Here is a 15,755-nt window from a genome sequence, read left to right as displayed (position 1 = left end):
ACTAGAGGCCTTCCTCCTCCTCTTCAGATGTGCTAACAGTGAAGCCTTGGGACTAACTGCGAGTGTTCAAGCTGGCTTAATGCTGCCTCTTTGGGTCTCTTGACTCTGTCACCAGCCCATCTTCTTTGTATAACCCTGTCCCCACCATCGTCTATATTTTTGACTGAGTCTTTTCCCTCATGAGACTGTGAGCTCTGTGAGAAGTCTGTACTTGGTCCCACTGTATCCCTAACATGTACAGCAGTGTCTGATAAAGTTGATGCTCACTAAATACTTGTAGACTGAATGAATAAATGAACAAAAGGGAACAAATTGTTTTTTAAGAGTTATAAATTTCTGTGATACTTAAGATAATATTTTAACCAATTAAGAATATCCTTAGGTTGGATGGGGGAAAAAATACTACTGATTTTGGGGAAGAGATAATAAGAAATACTGGTCTGGGGGCACCTGGGTGGCTCAGTGGGTTAATAAGCCTCTACCTTCGGCTCAGGTCATGATCTCAGGGTCCTGGGATCGAGTCCCACATCAGGCTCCTTGGTCAGCTGGGAGCCTGCTTCCCCCCCTCTCTCTGTCTGCTAGTGATTTCTGTCGGTCAAATAAATAAATACAATCTTTAAAAAAAAAAAAAAAAGAAATACTGGTCTGTCCCTTATTAGAAAATAGGAAGTAATCCTGCCCCACCCTCCTTTTTTCTTTTCTTGTTTACAATACAGTATTTTAAAAATACTCTTCTCTTACATCTTTATACAGAAGCAAAATTGTTTTGTGTTTACTTTTGTTTTTTTAGTAAAACATAAGAGATTTTCTTATAGTCTAGCATTGTCTATAGCAAAAGACCATTTGAATGCCAAAATAATGTATCGTTAGGTCTATTCATTATCTTGCCACATGCAAAGTAGATGCTAAGGGCTTATCACTGCAATAAAAGTCACTAGGATATTTAAGTTTATTGTACAAAATATGTTTTAAATTTTACAGGTTTTTTCAACAAGTTGTTATACAAAATGTATGCCTTTGCCCAAGATTCTTATTAATATATGCTCCTGGGACTCTTTTTACTTATTATTTCTATGTCATTGTACAGTTCTTGGGGCTCACTTTCTTGGTATATACATTTGAAAAGAATTCATAATTTCATTATATTAAGAATGAATATTTTTTAAAAAGCAAAGTGCTTCCACTTTTTAAAAATACAATCTCAACCAGTAGTTGAAAGGCTCCTGTTAATTGTTTGGATAAAATACCATCTGAGGGTCTCTGAGTTCTGAGAATGCAGTAAACAATAAATAGGAATCTTTTGCCAACACGTTGTGTAGCGTCAGTACTCCGTGATTATTTCTGGGTCCATCTCACCCCCTGCATTAGTGAGTGCCTGGAACAGTGGCTCTTCCCCAAAGAAACTCAAAGTCCTGTGGAGAGTTCATAATGTCTGGCCCCACCCTGGTCACACTGAAAGCCTTCTGGACCCTGAATGTGTGTGCCTGAGTTCTTTTTCAGCCACACAAATGATTATGTTGTGAGCTATGGTAAAAACAAAGTGACGACAGATCACAGTCTAATAAGGCTTGTGTCCTCACTTCCATTCTCCCTCCTCCCATTTCCTCCTTGTGGTTCAGTATTCAGTAAATGAATACTGAATACTGAATGAGTATGTTTGGTCTAGGAGTGATCCATCTACCCTCCTGTGTCTGCGTGCAATGCAATGCACCAGACTGTGGAAGTCTTCACAGATTACTCACTTGTCGTAGAAATAGATTGCATCTTTTGTTGAATTTTTACAAATTCATTCATTCTTATCACAGTAGCTTTCGGGAAACATTTTTTCAAATTTTGTAGGTAGAAAAAGGGTAAGCAAGCAAATTAAAGAATGAGTGGTGAGAGATAAAGATGGGGGGGAAGGACCTCTAATTAAGATCAAAGGTAAATGTAATTACAAGATGACCTCAATTTTAAATCAGAATGCCAAAGTTGAATGTTTAAGAGAGAGATCATTCGGGTTAAAGACCTATTAAGTGATATGGAAGAAGTCAAAACGTGAGTTAAAAAAATGGATGTGCTATGACAATGTGCTGGAATTAATGCCTCTTTTTACCTAATTTCCTATCTGCCTCTGTTTCCAAAGTTATCTCCTCCATTCAGCTGTTGAGCACTTGACCCTAACTCCTCATTATCCAGGATGGAAAGCCCTTGCCATCTGCTTCCAAATTCTATCTCCCTGAATATTAGCTTATGTTTTCTCTTTTCTCTGCTCCCAGTTCTGACAGCCTACACTTCTTTTTTTTTTTTAAGATTTTATTTATTTATTTGACAGCGAGAGATCACAAGTAGACAGAGAGGCAGGCAGAGAGAGAGAGGGAAGCAGGCTCCCTGCTGAGCAGAGAGCCTGATGCGGGGCTCGATCCCAGGACCCTGAGATCATGACCTGAGCCGAAGGCAGCGGCTTAACCCACTGAGCCACCCAGGCGCCCCGACAGCCTACACTTCTTCCCATTGCTCACACCAGTGCCACAATTCTCTAGTCCCCACACCACTCCCCAGTCCTCTCCAGCCCTATTCGTCTGCCTCCAGCCTGGCTGTTTCCTCTTCCCTGCCTCTTCTTTCTGGTCCAGATCCTCCGTGTTCATCTACAGCATTTCAAAAAGGTCACCCCTCCCAGAATCTTCTCTAAATTTTCCTCATCAAAATGCTCTCTCTCGTCCCTCTAAACTCGCCAGTGCAGCAGACCATCTGTGTCTCCTTTGCTGTGATCATCATCTATTAGTGTCAAGTACTCTGTCCCATGGTCCATACCTTGTTTCTGTCTCCACTGTGCATTGCCTTGCACCATGCTCGTATAGAACATGTTCTCAGTAAATATTTATGGATCAGAAATAGATGTGGTTTCACTGTAGAACTTTCCTTTCTCCTTCCGAGAGCATAGCTTTCTAGAAATTGTTTTTAATGGACTCCTCACCCTGACACACATTGTACACAAAAGTTATTAGACTTAGCAGTACACAAAACGCATACATGTTGACACTTTCTGTTTGATACTTTGTATGACTCTTGGTATTTGCTTTTTATTCTGTGCTGCTTCTTGTACTGGGCGCTTTTTTTGAGAGAGAGAGAGAGAGAATGCTTATATAGCATGCATTACTTGCAGACCTTGCAGTTCAACGTACCTAGCACTCATTGGCAGTGGGAGTGATGAGTTGCTTTGGTATCATGCTAAAGAAAATGATATGTGTTGGTAGCTTTCTTTGAACTGAACACCTTTTTTGGGGTGGGGGAAGGTGTTGGAATTAGGTAGGTGTGGTTCCATAAACAGTTCTCGGGTTCCTTTTTAACATTTTATTTTTTTACAACTTCTCTGAACCTCTTAATGATCTTGTCTCACCATCTAGGAGGGGTCTTATCTTGGCTACTGCCACTGAAGTTGTCTGTTTCTTGTGCCTTCTTATTTTCCCAGGTCTTTCAGATTAATTTGGGGTCAGGAGGGAAGGGGAAGCAAAGCTACTATTCTTAAAATGAGACATTTGTGTGTGAGGTACTTAAGTATTTAATGATGGGGAAGTGTAGAAGCAATCAAGGCTGGTTGTGAAGAAAGAAAAATCATAAGTTAGTGTATGGACCCAGATAAAGATGTATTAGTCCCACTCTGCCTGTGGTTTGCTCTCCCAAGCTTGTAGTGTGTCAGCTGTCTGACCACTTTCTATTTTTGTTTGTCTGTCCAAGGTGAAAATGGGAAGTGGATTTGTGAGAATTGTCTGCATGCTTTTGGTGGGGCTATATCTGCCGTGCTGGATTTTTTTTTTTTTTTTCTGAAAGATTTAAATAGTCACCATGAGCTTCTTGACAGTATTTCCATCATGCCAAATGATATGCCTTTGCAGCAACTTACTCAGCATACCAGGCAAATTAGTTATTTGATTACATAAACATACATATGCAAACTATTTTGTTGATTTGTCTGTGTGGTATTTTTGCAAAAAATTGTTCTTAAAAATGAAAAAAAATCTATTAATCCTATTTATAACTTTATCAACATTTGGGTGAGGCCTGTTATTATATAAATGTATATTCTATTATATAATGTATAATCTGTTGGTGAGAAAAATCTGTACTTCTATATTTTGAAGTTAGTAGACATACTTAATAAAGATACTGAACATTTCAGTTTATTGATGTTTACTAATATTTCCAAAGGAAAAATAGGAATACTACTAGATAGTTTCAGATTGTTTTATTTGGTGAATAGCCAGGAGTACAGAATAAGAGGTTAAAAAGTGAAATATAAATGGCTTATGGTTTGCCTAAATCATCAGTGGTCACATTTACTTTTGGGGGTCATATCCTGCATGCCTTGATATTTCCAGTGTTTTGAGAAATACCTATGTTGACATAGTAAATGAAATATTGAAACCTGGGGATTTGGGGGGGGGGTTGTTATAGTACAGAAATAATTATTTCCAGGCACATCGAGTTAAATGAACCACAAAAATCAGAAAGTCAAAAACAAATCAATTATCATTTGGTGGTTCCGTTTAGTTTATGGCAGTTAATGATCTTCGATTGAATTTGCAGCTCTCTGGGTCTGTTTGGAAGTAGGCCATCACATGCTGAGATGAAATACCAAGTCATTTAAATTAGATACCGAGCATGCTCATAGGAAGTACTTACTCTTGGAGACTGCAGTGAGGTTCAGTTTTCTTCTAGGGGGAAGAGCAGGAAAGAGCTCACCGTGTGCCCTTTTGTCATCATTCTGTCAGAGGGCATATAATTTGTCTTTGGAAACCAGAAGCCTGAGACAAAAAGAAGAATGCAGGTTTTTAGCAAAAGGCTATTTGGTGAGTTAATTAGCTGTTTTATTCTATTTTATAATTCCTTGTAAGGCTGTGTCTTTTATCTGCTGCCTGTTTTGTACTAAGCTGAAGCTTTATGTAGCAAGTAACTTAGCTGAGATTGGCAGAAAATTGTTTCTGCTGCCCAGATCTCACTCTTTTGAAATATTTTCAGTACATTTCTGAGGTGACAAGTTCATAAATTGCTGTGATGATACTCCTTCGTGTTCTGCACAAATTTCATTTGCTCACTGGTGCTGAATAATGCTGGCAGAATTGTGTGCTCAGGGAGCTCAGGATTTGTCTGTTTGGACAGTTCAGCATTTTTGTTCTTGTATTTTGATGAAATTATAATTTTTACTTTCACATTTCTATACTTTATCTTAAAAAGTAGCGGGTAAGAGTTATTTAGCATAAAACAAGAATTTTTGAAAGAAAATGAGAGGATATAATATACTGTATGTACATATTTTTATATAGATGATACAGAAATCAGTTGGCTTTATAATATAACTGGTCATTTACAGTACCCAAAAATAAAATGAGATTGACAATACTTAGTGAAATATGTTCCAGTTATACAGTATTCATATTTAGAATCCATTCTGTTTTTAGTTGTTGAAGTAGCTATGTAAGTGTTTGGAGTATAATAATAGTTTTGCCATTTTGGGCTCTTCTCACTTGAGCTCATATTATGGTGATTGCTAGGAAATGTTTTATGGTTGTTTTTGTTATCCAAGTGCTTATGTTTTATCATGAAATTAAAGGGGGAAGTTCTTATGCATTTTTTCCATATTATGTTCTAATAGTATCAAATAATATTTAAAGTCTATAAATTATTATGTCATAATGAACATGATTTTGATTTCTATTTATCATAGATAAACTTGGCAGACAACTCTTAAGGGTATTCTGGAAATTAAAATTATATATTCTGCATGAGACAAATTATTACATGTTTTAAAGATTTGAAGAAAAGGCATAAAATTACCAAATTTATTTCCTTGAGGAAAACCATGTTTATTAGTAAATGTCAGGTAGGGAATTTGAGGAATAGAAGGTGTTTTAAAGAGTTCTAGAAAAACAGTGTGGTGGGGTGGGAGGACTAGGAAGAGAATACTAAAGACTTAGTGCCTTCAAAAATGCCAGGCAATTATGTGATGCTTTCCTGAAATATCTTTATTTTGTGAACTGCCCCCACTATGCCATTTTCCAGGATTGGCACATGTGAAGGAGGTGGGTGTATACTTAAGCTCGTATATTCATGAAAAGGGAGGGTTACCAGTTAAAGATGACGATTAAGTGACAATATTCAAGAAATCTGTTCCACTTTTACATTCTGACTCAACTTGTGTGACCTTGGGCAGCATGCACACTCTGTTTATTTCCACTTATTTTTAGTATAGTACTTTACTGTGGTAATAATAGGCTCATTTAAGATTTCTAAAGTAATAAGATTATTTCTTGGACTATTGCAAAGATTCATGAGGGCTGTAAGCTATTCACAGAGAGCTACTGTGGGGAAAATCCAAACAAGTATTGCTTTTACAGAATCCTATCGAATGTTTCCTTTTTTAATTAGTATTTCGGGGGTACCTGGCTGGCTAATTCAGTGGTGGAGCATGTGAATGGTATAGAGTCTACTTAAAAATAGTATCTTTTAGGGGCACCTGGGCTCAGGTCTTGATCCCAGAGTCCTGGGATCAAGCCCTGCACTGGGCTCTCTGCTTAGTGGGAAGCCTGCTTCTCCTTCTCCCTCTCCACTCCTCCTGCTTGTGTTCCCTCTCTTGCTGTCTCTCTCTCAGTCAAGTAAGTAAAATATTTAAAAATAATAATAATAATATCTTTTAAAAATATTTTAAATGTGTAAAAGTAAAAATGTGTAAGTCCTCTGTGGTCTTTGGAACTACTTTGCTAAAAATAATCATGAAATTTCCATGGCAGAATTACACTTTACACTATTTTCTTTTACGTATTGGGTCCCATTTGCCTCTAATCATAGACCTTCATAGGTCTTCAAGAAGAGAGAAATTGATAATCAACTGAAGTCTGTTAAAGAAAAATAGAAATATTGTGAAAGGGGGGAAATATGATAAGAAGAACGACTGATAACAAGGATTTCTTTGCCAGGTTCTACAGGTGAAGCACATACCAGTATATCTTGTTCATTTCCAAATCATTAAGTTCGTCTACTCACTTACTTAACATCTACCAATTAAGGATAATTTAGTTCCCTAACATTCGTGAAGTTCAGTAGTGCTTAAAGATCCCAAGTGGTCTTACCTGAAAATGGGTTCGAGGGTCAAGTAAGTTTGGGGAATAATGGGCCGTAAAGGCTTGTTTAGAGCAGAACTTCTTGGCCTTTAACATCTTATTAAATTTTATTCTAGAACTTAACTTTCTCTGAAATATGGTTTACTTTTGAAAAGAAAAGCCAATATATGGTGTAAATACTTATATTAAATAATTACAAATATGAACACTTAACCTTTTAAATACATGGATAAGTGGAAGAATTACGGGTTTGCTTCGATCTTCTAGGAAATTGCCTCAGTTCTTTTCTCATTTTACATTTAGAAGAACAGTTTTAGAAATACAATGTAAATGTCCAGTTAGAGGTATGATTAGATTTGGAACAGTATGAGTGACGTAAGCTGAATTGACATTTTTGAAAGCCCCAAACACTAAAAGTATAAGCAATAAACAACACTGTGTGAGGGATTTGGTGGGGGTCAATATGACCCAATAAAGATCTTGATAATTCTCAAAAGTTTTCATCCATTTTCTTAAAGTTACTCCTAGATTACTCTTATAGAGAAACAAATCAATTTTTTAAATACGGTTTGTAATGGTAAATTAGTAGGATATGTAATCTGGTGGGCCTGGGTTCTAATCTAGCTTTGCCACTTGTGACTTGAGGCAAGTATCTTCTTTTCTGCTTTCTGTGTTTTCAGCAGTAAACAGAAACATCAGTGTTTGTCTTTTATATTATGAGTATTTAATTTTATATAGAGAACCCAACATGTTACTCACAGAGCGTTCAATAAATGCTTGTCTCCTTACTACCCCTTCCAAACAATTAATGTTTTTTTCTGTATTAAATTTTTTTCAAAATATTACTTATTCTACTTTAAATACCTGACTCACAGAAGTATACTGATTTGTAAATAATAATATACTTGGTCTTTCTTTATGTGACTTTTTTTTTTTTTTTTCTTGAGTAGGCTCCATGCTCAGCATGGATCCCAGTGTGGGGCTTGAACTCATGACCTGAGATAGAGACTTGAGTTGACATCAAGAGTCTGACGCTTAACCCACTGAGCCACTCAGGTGCCCCTATAACTTTTTTTTTTTTTTTTAAGATTTTATTTATTTATTTATTTATTTATTTGACAGAGATCACAAGTAGGCAGAGAGAGGGGGGGGAAGCAGGCTCCCTGCTAAGTAGGGAGCCCGATGTGGGGCTCAATCCCAGGACTCTGGGATCATGACCTGAGACGAAGGCAGAGGCTTAACCCCCTGAGCCACCCAGGCACCCCTATAATTTATTTTTAAAACCAGAACGTAGGGGCACTTGGTTGGCTCAGTGGGTTAAGTGTCCAAGTCTTGATTTGGACTCAGCTTGTGATCTCAGGGATCATGAGATAAACGCTGTGTGGGGCTCCTTGCGCCTAATATTCTCTCTCACTCCCTCTGCTCCTCTCCCATACTCTAAATAAATAAATACAGAATATATACATGATTAAATATTGAAAGAGTCTCACCTGCTTAGCCAACTTTTCTAATAATTTCTAAATACCTATGTGTTTCAGCTGTGTTTGGCCTTGTAGACAAAATGATGAATATTTAGGCTAAAGAAATACCTCAGATTTGTTCATATTACTATACAAACAATGTTATTATAAATAAAATCACATTTAGTGAAAGATGAACTCTTAAATTAGTGGAAACCCAACAGTGCCTGGTATATAATTGGCATGCACTAAATGTTTATTGAATTAAGTTTTTTTTCTTTTTTATGTTTTTCAATCTATATCAATACCACCATTTTAAAAGTTATATTTTCTGTTTCTGTGTCCTCTACTTTTATGAAGATTGCTGTTCTTTAAAAACAAAACCCTTTTTATACCATTAGAACTTAAGAAACACATTAAAATTACTAGACCCCATACCATAATCTTCATAAGTGAGCAGATAATATGAGGTAACAGGGACTTTTTTCTTTTAAGCTGTAAATAATTCTTCATTGACCTTGATAGAATTTTATAATTACTTATACCTCAGAAGTCTGGAACTGTATGGCTCATCCATTGAAAATATGGTGAAGTCTGGCCTATTGTAGCCCTGGCCTATTGTAGCAGGATTGCTCAGCTGTTAGAGATTGAATGGGTGCATAGGTCGGCATTGGAAAGGTACCTCAAATTCTGTGTCATTGGGGCCGTGACCGTCATACGTTAGCTTCTAATACCGTTCTATCAGTGGCTTTTTGGCAAATTCAAGGTCAGCTAGCTGGTTTGATACAAGACTACTTTATTTTAATGAGCTCTCAGGGGTATCAGTGATTTAAGACAGGTACATCAAAAGTATATATACAGTGGCCATTACTTACTCTAACTTGACATAAATTAGCTCTTTAATTAGGCCATTAATAGATGGCCACTAAACAAATACCCAGCAAATTGTTGTGTCTTTAACCTCTGTCTGTCATTTCCTCAGTGTTTTGTTGATGGTGCCGAGATTCCCGCTGGATTTAACATTGTCTTGAACTTGCATCCGCAATCTCTTAGTTGTCGCTCCTGACTTACTGGTTCTTTTCTCATTTAGTTTCTTCTCAGCAACCTTTTCTCAAGTCCTCTCTTGCATTTATAGCTCATTTAGTCTAGGAATTAGGGTTTAGGGTTTCTGTTCTTTATTTCTGCTGTTTCTCCACATTATTCCTGGACTTTCACATCCAGATCTTCGCCAGCACCTTTCCTTTTAATACACCACATGTGCAGCTTCAGTCCTGCCTAACTCACTCTAAACATGTGCAGTTCCCGGGGCGCTGAGTGGTTCAGTCCTTATGCATCTGCCTTTGGCTCAGGTCATGGCCCCATGGTCCTGGGATCGGGCCCTGTGATGGACTCCCTGCTCAGCCACAGGTCGGCTTCCCCATCTCATCTAAGCCCCTCCCTCTCAAATAAATACTGTCTGTTAAAAAAAAAAATAGACATTTTCAGTTTCCTGTAACCTAGATTTCCTCAGGTATCTCTGCCGGAGTAATAAAAACAAAGGACCACAGGACGGAATAAAAGTTAAAACAATAACAGTGATAGGAACAACAATAGCCTTATATCATTTCCAAACAGAAAGAGCTTCCTCCCACCCATGTTAAGCTTGATATTAGAATGCCTTTGTTTCCTCCCAGTGATGAACTGTTGGCAAGTTCTTCTTGCCAAATTGTCACAGATTTTCCTTAAAGGGGTTAAGCCTTAAAATGGTTTGAATTACAGTTTATGATAATAACTTCAGAGTGATTTCTCCTCCACAGCTCCTCAGCTCACTGGCCCTGAAATGGATTTGTTAACTTTTTCTCTTCCCTGCGGATATGTTGTTTCTTCCCCATTACCCCGAATGCTGCCCAGGAGGTTAAAGAATGGCCATTATTCCCTTATCCTACTTGAGTCTCAAGCCTTCTGCCTCTTCAGTGAAACACATCAGATTCATATAAAAGTAGAAGATCTGTTGGCTGCTCCCCTTGCCCACCCACTTACTTTAAAGATTTTATGTCTTGATTTTATTTTGGGGAAAAATCGTTTAGGGGTGCCTGGGTGGCTCAGTCGTTAAGCAGCTGACTCGGCTCAGGTCATGATCTCAGAGTCTTAGGATCGAGCCCTGCATTCGGCTCCTTTCTCAGTGGGGAGCCTGCTTCTCCCTCTCATACACCTGCTGCCTGTGTTCCCTCTTTTACTGTGTCTTTCTCTGTCAAATAAATAAATAAAAATCTTCAAAAAAAAAAAAAAAAGAAAGGGAAGAAAGAAAAAATGGATCATTTGATTAGACATCAGCTTAGAGGCTCCTGTTTTGGCTCCTCTGTGAAGTATGAAACCTGCCCAACTGTGGTTTTCCTTGCCGTAATCCAGTGAGTACACATGTTCTCACATCCTCATTTATTCTTAGAAGGGAGGATACTCTGTTATCTGACATGGGAGCAAGGACTCCTACCCTGGGCTACTTAGAAACCTCAGATGGGCTGGTTGCTTGACCCCCCCAGGATCCTCAGCAGATTCTGTGTCGATCTTGTGTTGTCTCTGGGAATGGAGACAGACCGAGTGTCTTAGGAAGCTCTAATGTACAGTCAGTGTTGGTTTCGTAAGCCATGTTTACTCCAGTGTAAAGGACTAGACAATGAATATGCAACACAGACAATCTTTAATGAATAATACATGTGTCCGTAAAATCCTACAAATATTCTGTGATTTTTTTATTACTGACATTTTGAAGTGTAAGTCTAAAATCTACTTTGTAAAGATAGAAAACCACAAACCACAAGCCCAGAGCACAGGATCTATGCCTTATTTAATACAGATGGAACGTCCCCCTTAGCCATCATTTACCGTGGGCAGTTTTCAATGGAAGAGGTTTATGATTAGGAACCAGGACCTTCTCCTAATCTCCTTAATGTCTGGTACATGGCTTGTCTGCTGTCCAGCACACATCTTTGGGGTTTTTATTTCCCCAGTTGAGATGAACTATGATGGAATTTTTTTTCCCCCTCTCTGTCAGAAAGAAAGTATGTTTTGAATATAAGCATAAATTTTCCTTGGAGCTATACTTTTTCCTTAAGAATAAATCTCTGAAATTACAGCTTAAGTCAGTGAGAAAGTATGATTTGCCTACTAAAAGCGATTTCATAAGTATTTCAGAAACATATCTTTTCCTTTGAGGACAAGTTGCTTGTGGCAAGAAAAGGAGAATTGCAGCAGTTAACATCTAGCCAGCAAAATCCATCTGGGACATGGATAACTTAATCTTAGTAAATAGCACAAAAATCTCTCTGTATAAACAAGTAGGAAATTACAGGGCAGAGCATGTGGAGACTGGCAACTTAATCAGCATATCTGCTTCCTGGTTCCAGAGACTTTCTCGTTTTTCACTACCTATTCTCTACTTCCCTAAAGAGTTAATAAGGAAGCAAGGATTTCTTCATAACCAAAGAGTTGATCTGTTTGTAGATTTTAACAATGGCATTTGGTAGAATTTACTGCTGTGATTTTAGAGATAAATATGAAGTTTATTCCAGGGAATGTTTCCTAGGGCTTATGGAGGAGGACAACATTATACCCTTTTTCTTTTTTAATACTTAAAAATTATAAAATAGCAGTGTAAAAATATTACAGACATAAAAAGCGTATGCCCATATACTGTCTAGCATAAGAGGAGAAATGCCAGCACATTTCATAACTGGTATTGTATGTGAACCAATTTATTACTGTATTGTACATTTCAGTTACTTTCAGGTAGCTGAGGAGTGATGTAATATTAAATATCTAATTCCTTCTTAATGTTAAGTTTATAGCATATGTTTGTAAATAATTTTAAGAAGAAACAGTTTGTTCAGTTTCACTTTTTTCTTCCTCCAACATTTTGTTTTAACAGATTTGCATCTAGATAGTGTTTTCTTCTTTATGAAAGTGTTCTTAGTAATTGAAGCCACATGATACGATCCGGTAACTAAAATGGTAACTTTTAGCAATATTTGGGGATCTGTCAGGGCTAGGAGAGAACATAGCTGTGAGAGCAGTTTTGGTACCTGAATCAAGTAGACTTCGAATATAAAGAAAAGAAGATAATGGAGAGTTGCATCTTGGCACTTTGTTCTTGAGTCTTGTAAGGACATCTCCCCAACACATACATACCCCTCCAGTGTGTACTGACAATGTCCGAATCCCTGGAACCTGGAAGGTTACCTTATGTAGCAAAGACCACAAAGGTTAAGCTAAGGACTTTGAGATGAGGACCTGGATCATGGGGGCAGGGCTAGGTACAATCACCAGTGTCCTTATGGGGGTCGGAGTGGCAGGGGGAGATTTCAACCACAAGAAGAAAAGTCACTGTGACTCTAGAGGCAGAGTTGGAATGATGGGACCACAAGCCAGGGAATGCCAGCAACCACCAGATGCTGGAAGAGGCAAGGAACTGACTCACCGCCAGACCTTCTTTAGGCATTGTGGCCTCCAGCACCTTGATTTTGATCCAGTGAGACAGATTACAGGCTGAATTTCTGGCCTCCAGAACTGTGAGAGAATAAATTTCTGTTGTTTTAAGAACCAAGGTTGTGGTAGTTTATTGCATTTGTCATAGGAAACTAGTAGAACGCCACAGAGCAGATTCATTGGGATCACGCACCTTCCACGTTTGTCATGTCACTCATGAGTCTGTCAGGCTACACAGCTCCTTCTGTCAAACCTGTCACACTATCAGAGAGTGTGTGAGTAATTTTCCAGCAGAGAAAGATCTGTACCAGATACCCAGAGTGTTGGGTATCATTAATCCTACTTAGCCATGGGTTTTCGAGAAATCTCTGTGTGAACATACCTGCCTTGTAAAAAGTGTTTAAAACAGTTGGCTTACAAATTTGAAAACAACACAGAGGGGGAACATTAATTTAAATAAAACAAGTAAGAAAGATGAAGTGTAGAAAAATTGTGATAGAAAAAACATGAAGCCAGGAGAGAGTTTGAATAAATCAACTTATTCTACAGACCTTTGATTCTTGACATGAGAACCAGGCCTACTATTAGTAGTCCATGTGAGGATTAAGTAGAAAATTGTAAAGTGCTGCTCACATTTTAAGTTGTTTTATAATTGTTGTTACCATGTTATACCCCCTGACCACAGTGTTTGCTAATTGAATTCTCAGAAGTTAGAGTTCTTTTTTATCTCTATAAATGCATTACAAAACATTTTGCAAATCATATATCTGATAAGAGACTTGTGATTAGAATATATTTTTTGAACACTCCTATACCTCAACAATGAAAAGACAAATAACCCAATTTAAAAATGGGCAAAAGATCGAAATAAACACTTTGCCAAAGAACATTTAAGTACTTGAAAGATGATAAACATCGTTAGCCATCAGAGAAATATAAATCAAATCCATAATGAACTATCCCTTCAAACCCACCAGGGTGGCTATAATCAAAAATATGGGCAATAGTACATGTTGGCAATGATATGAAAAACTACAGCTCTCCTCTATTGCTGGTGGGAATGTAAAACAATGCAGCTGCTTTGGAAAACAGTTTGATAGTTCCTTAGAGTAACATAGAGTTACCAAATGACCAGGCAGTTCCACTCCTGGGTATCTGCACAACAAATTTGCAAACATAGGCACATGCAAAACATGTTTGTGAACATTCGTAGCAGCATATTTTTCATTATAGCTAGAAAGTGGAAACAACTCAAATGACAACCAACTAAAAAATGGACAAATAAAATGCATTCTATCCATACAATGCAGTATCTGTCCATACAAAGGAATATCAGTGACAGAGAAATTAAGTGTTTATCCATGCTACAATATGAATGAACCTTGAAAACCTTGTGCTAAGACAAAGAAACCATTCACAAAGGACCATTATATTATACGGTTCCACTTACATGAAATACCCAGAACAGGCAAATCTACAGTGACTAGAAAATAGACTGGTAGTTGCTAGGGACTGGGCAAAGGAAGTAATGAGGAGTGACTGATAATGGGTACAGGTTTTCTTTTTCAGCGATGAAAACATTTTAAAATTGATTATGAGGGGCACCCAGGTGGCTCAGTCGGTTAAGCATCTGCTTTCCGCTCAGGTCATGATCTCAGGGTCTAGGGATCGAGTCCCACGTCATATTCTCCCCTCAGTGCGGAGTCTGCTTCTCCCTGTCCCTCTCTCTCTTTCTCTCAAATAAACAAATAAAATCTTTTTTAAAAATTGATTGGGGGGGCCACCTGGGTGGCTCAGTGGGTTAAAGCCTCTGCCTTCGGTTCAGATCATGATCCCAGAGTCCTGGGATTGAGCCCTGCATAGGGCTCTCTGCTCCGTGGGGAGCCTGCTTCCTCCTGTCTCTCTGCCTACCTGTGATCTCTGTCTGTTAAATAAATAAGTTAAAAAAAAAGAAAATTGATTGTGGGGATGGTACTTTCATGGGGATGGTACACACAATCTTCTAAATATACCAAAAATAATTGACTTAGATACTTTAAATGGTTGAATTTTATGGTATGTGAATCAAAACTGTTATTTTTTAAAAGTATACTAGATTATTATAAAGAATTTAGAAAATACAGAAAACAATACATAAGGCTGTAAAAATTGCTGGTAATTCCACCAGAGAACCAGGCATTTTTTGCATATTGCCTTCTCATTTTTCTTCCCCCCTTATGTATATCCTGTGTGTATACATTTTCTTCTGTAATTGAGAGCATATAGAATACACGGTGTTAGAATTTTACACTTTCACATGACAGTTTGAGCATTTTTTAAAAGATTCTCTAAAATTTTTTTAAAGATTTTATTTATTTATTTGACAGAGATCACGAGTAGGCAGAGAGGCAGGCAGAGGGAGAGAGAGAGGGAAGCAGGCTCCCTGCTGAGCAGAGAGCCCGATCCGGGGCTCGATCACAGGACCCTGGGATCATGTCTTGAGCTGAAGGCAGAGGCTTTAACCCACTGAGCCACCCAGGAGCCCCTAAAATATTTTTGTCATAAAAAGTGAAACATGTTATTGTAGAAAATGTTAAAAAACATGAACAAGTAAAAGGGATGAAAAAATTACTTGTGACCCTTTTAATACTGATGGTTTGGTGGCTCTTGATGTTTATGTTCTCAGCTTCAACCTGATGCTACTGAGTAGTAACCATCTTGACTGCAAATGACATTTTCATATCAGGCTTATTATTTT

The 15,755-nt window shown here is 37.8% G+C and overlaps 1 protein-coding gene across 12 annotated transcripts in view; it reads left to right on the top strand.

Moving 5' to 3' along the window:
* PLEKHA5 (pleckstrin homology domain containing A5) overlaps positions 1–15,755 on the top strand; it is a 242,278-nt gene that overhangs the window by 84,158 nt on the left and 142,365 nt on the right. The window contains exon 1 of one of the 12 annotated variants that reach the window (XM_013057856.2): positions 4,564–4,829. The exons of the other annotated variants lie outside the window; for them this stretch is intronic. The gene's annotated coding sequence lies outside the window, so the exon portion shown is untranslated. Of the gene's footprint in view, positions 1–4,563; positions 4,830–15,755 lie in introns of those variants that run through there. 12 annotated transcript variants of the gene reach the window in all.

This window comes from Mustela putorius, unplaced genomic scaffold (genome assembly GCF_011764305.1).
Source record: "Mustela putorius furo isolate JIRA1106 unplaced genomic scaffold, ASM1176430v1.1 tig00537227_pilon_pilon_pilon, whole genome shotgun sequence".
NCBI classification, from domain to species: Eukaryota; Metazoa; Chordata; class Mammalia; order Carnivora; family Mustelidae; genus Mustela; species Mustela putorius.
The sequence above is the reverse complement of the archived record's forward strand: the minus strand, read 5'-3'. Positions and strand labels throughout refer to the sequence as shown.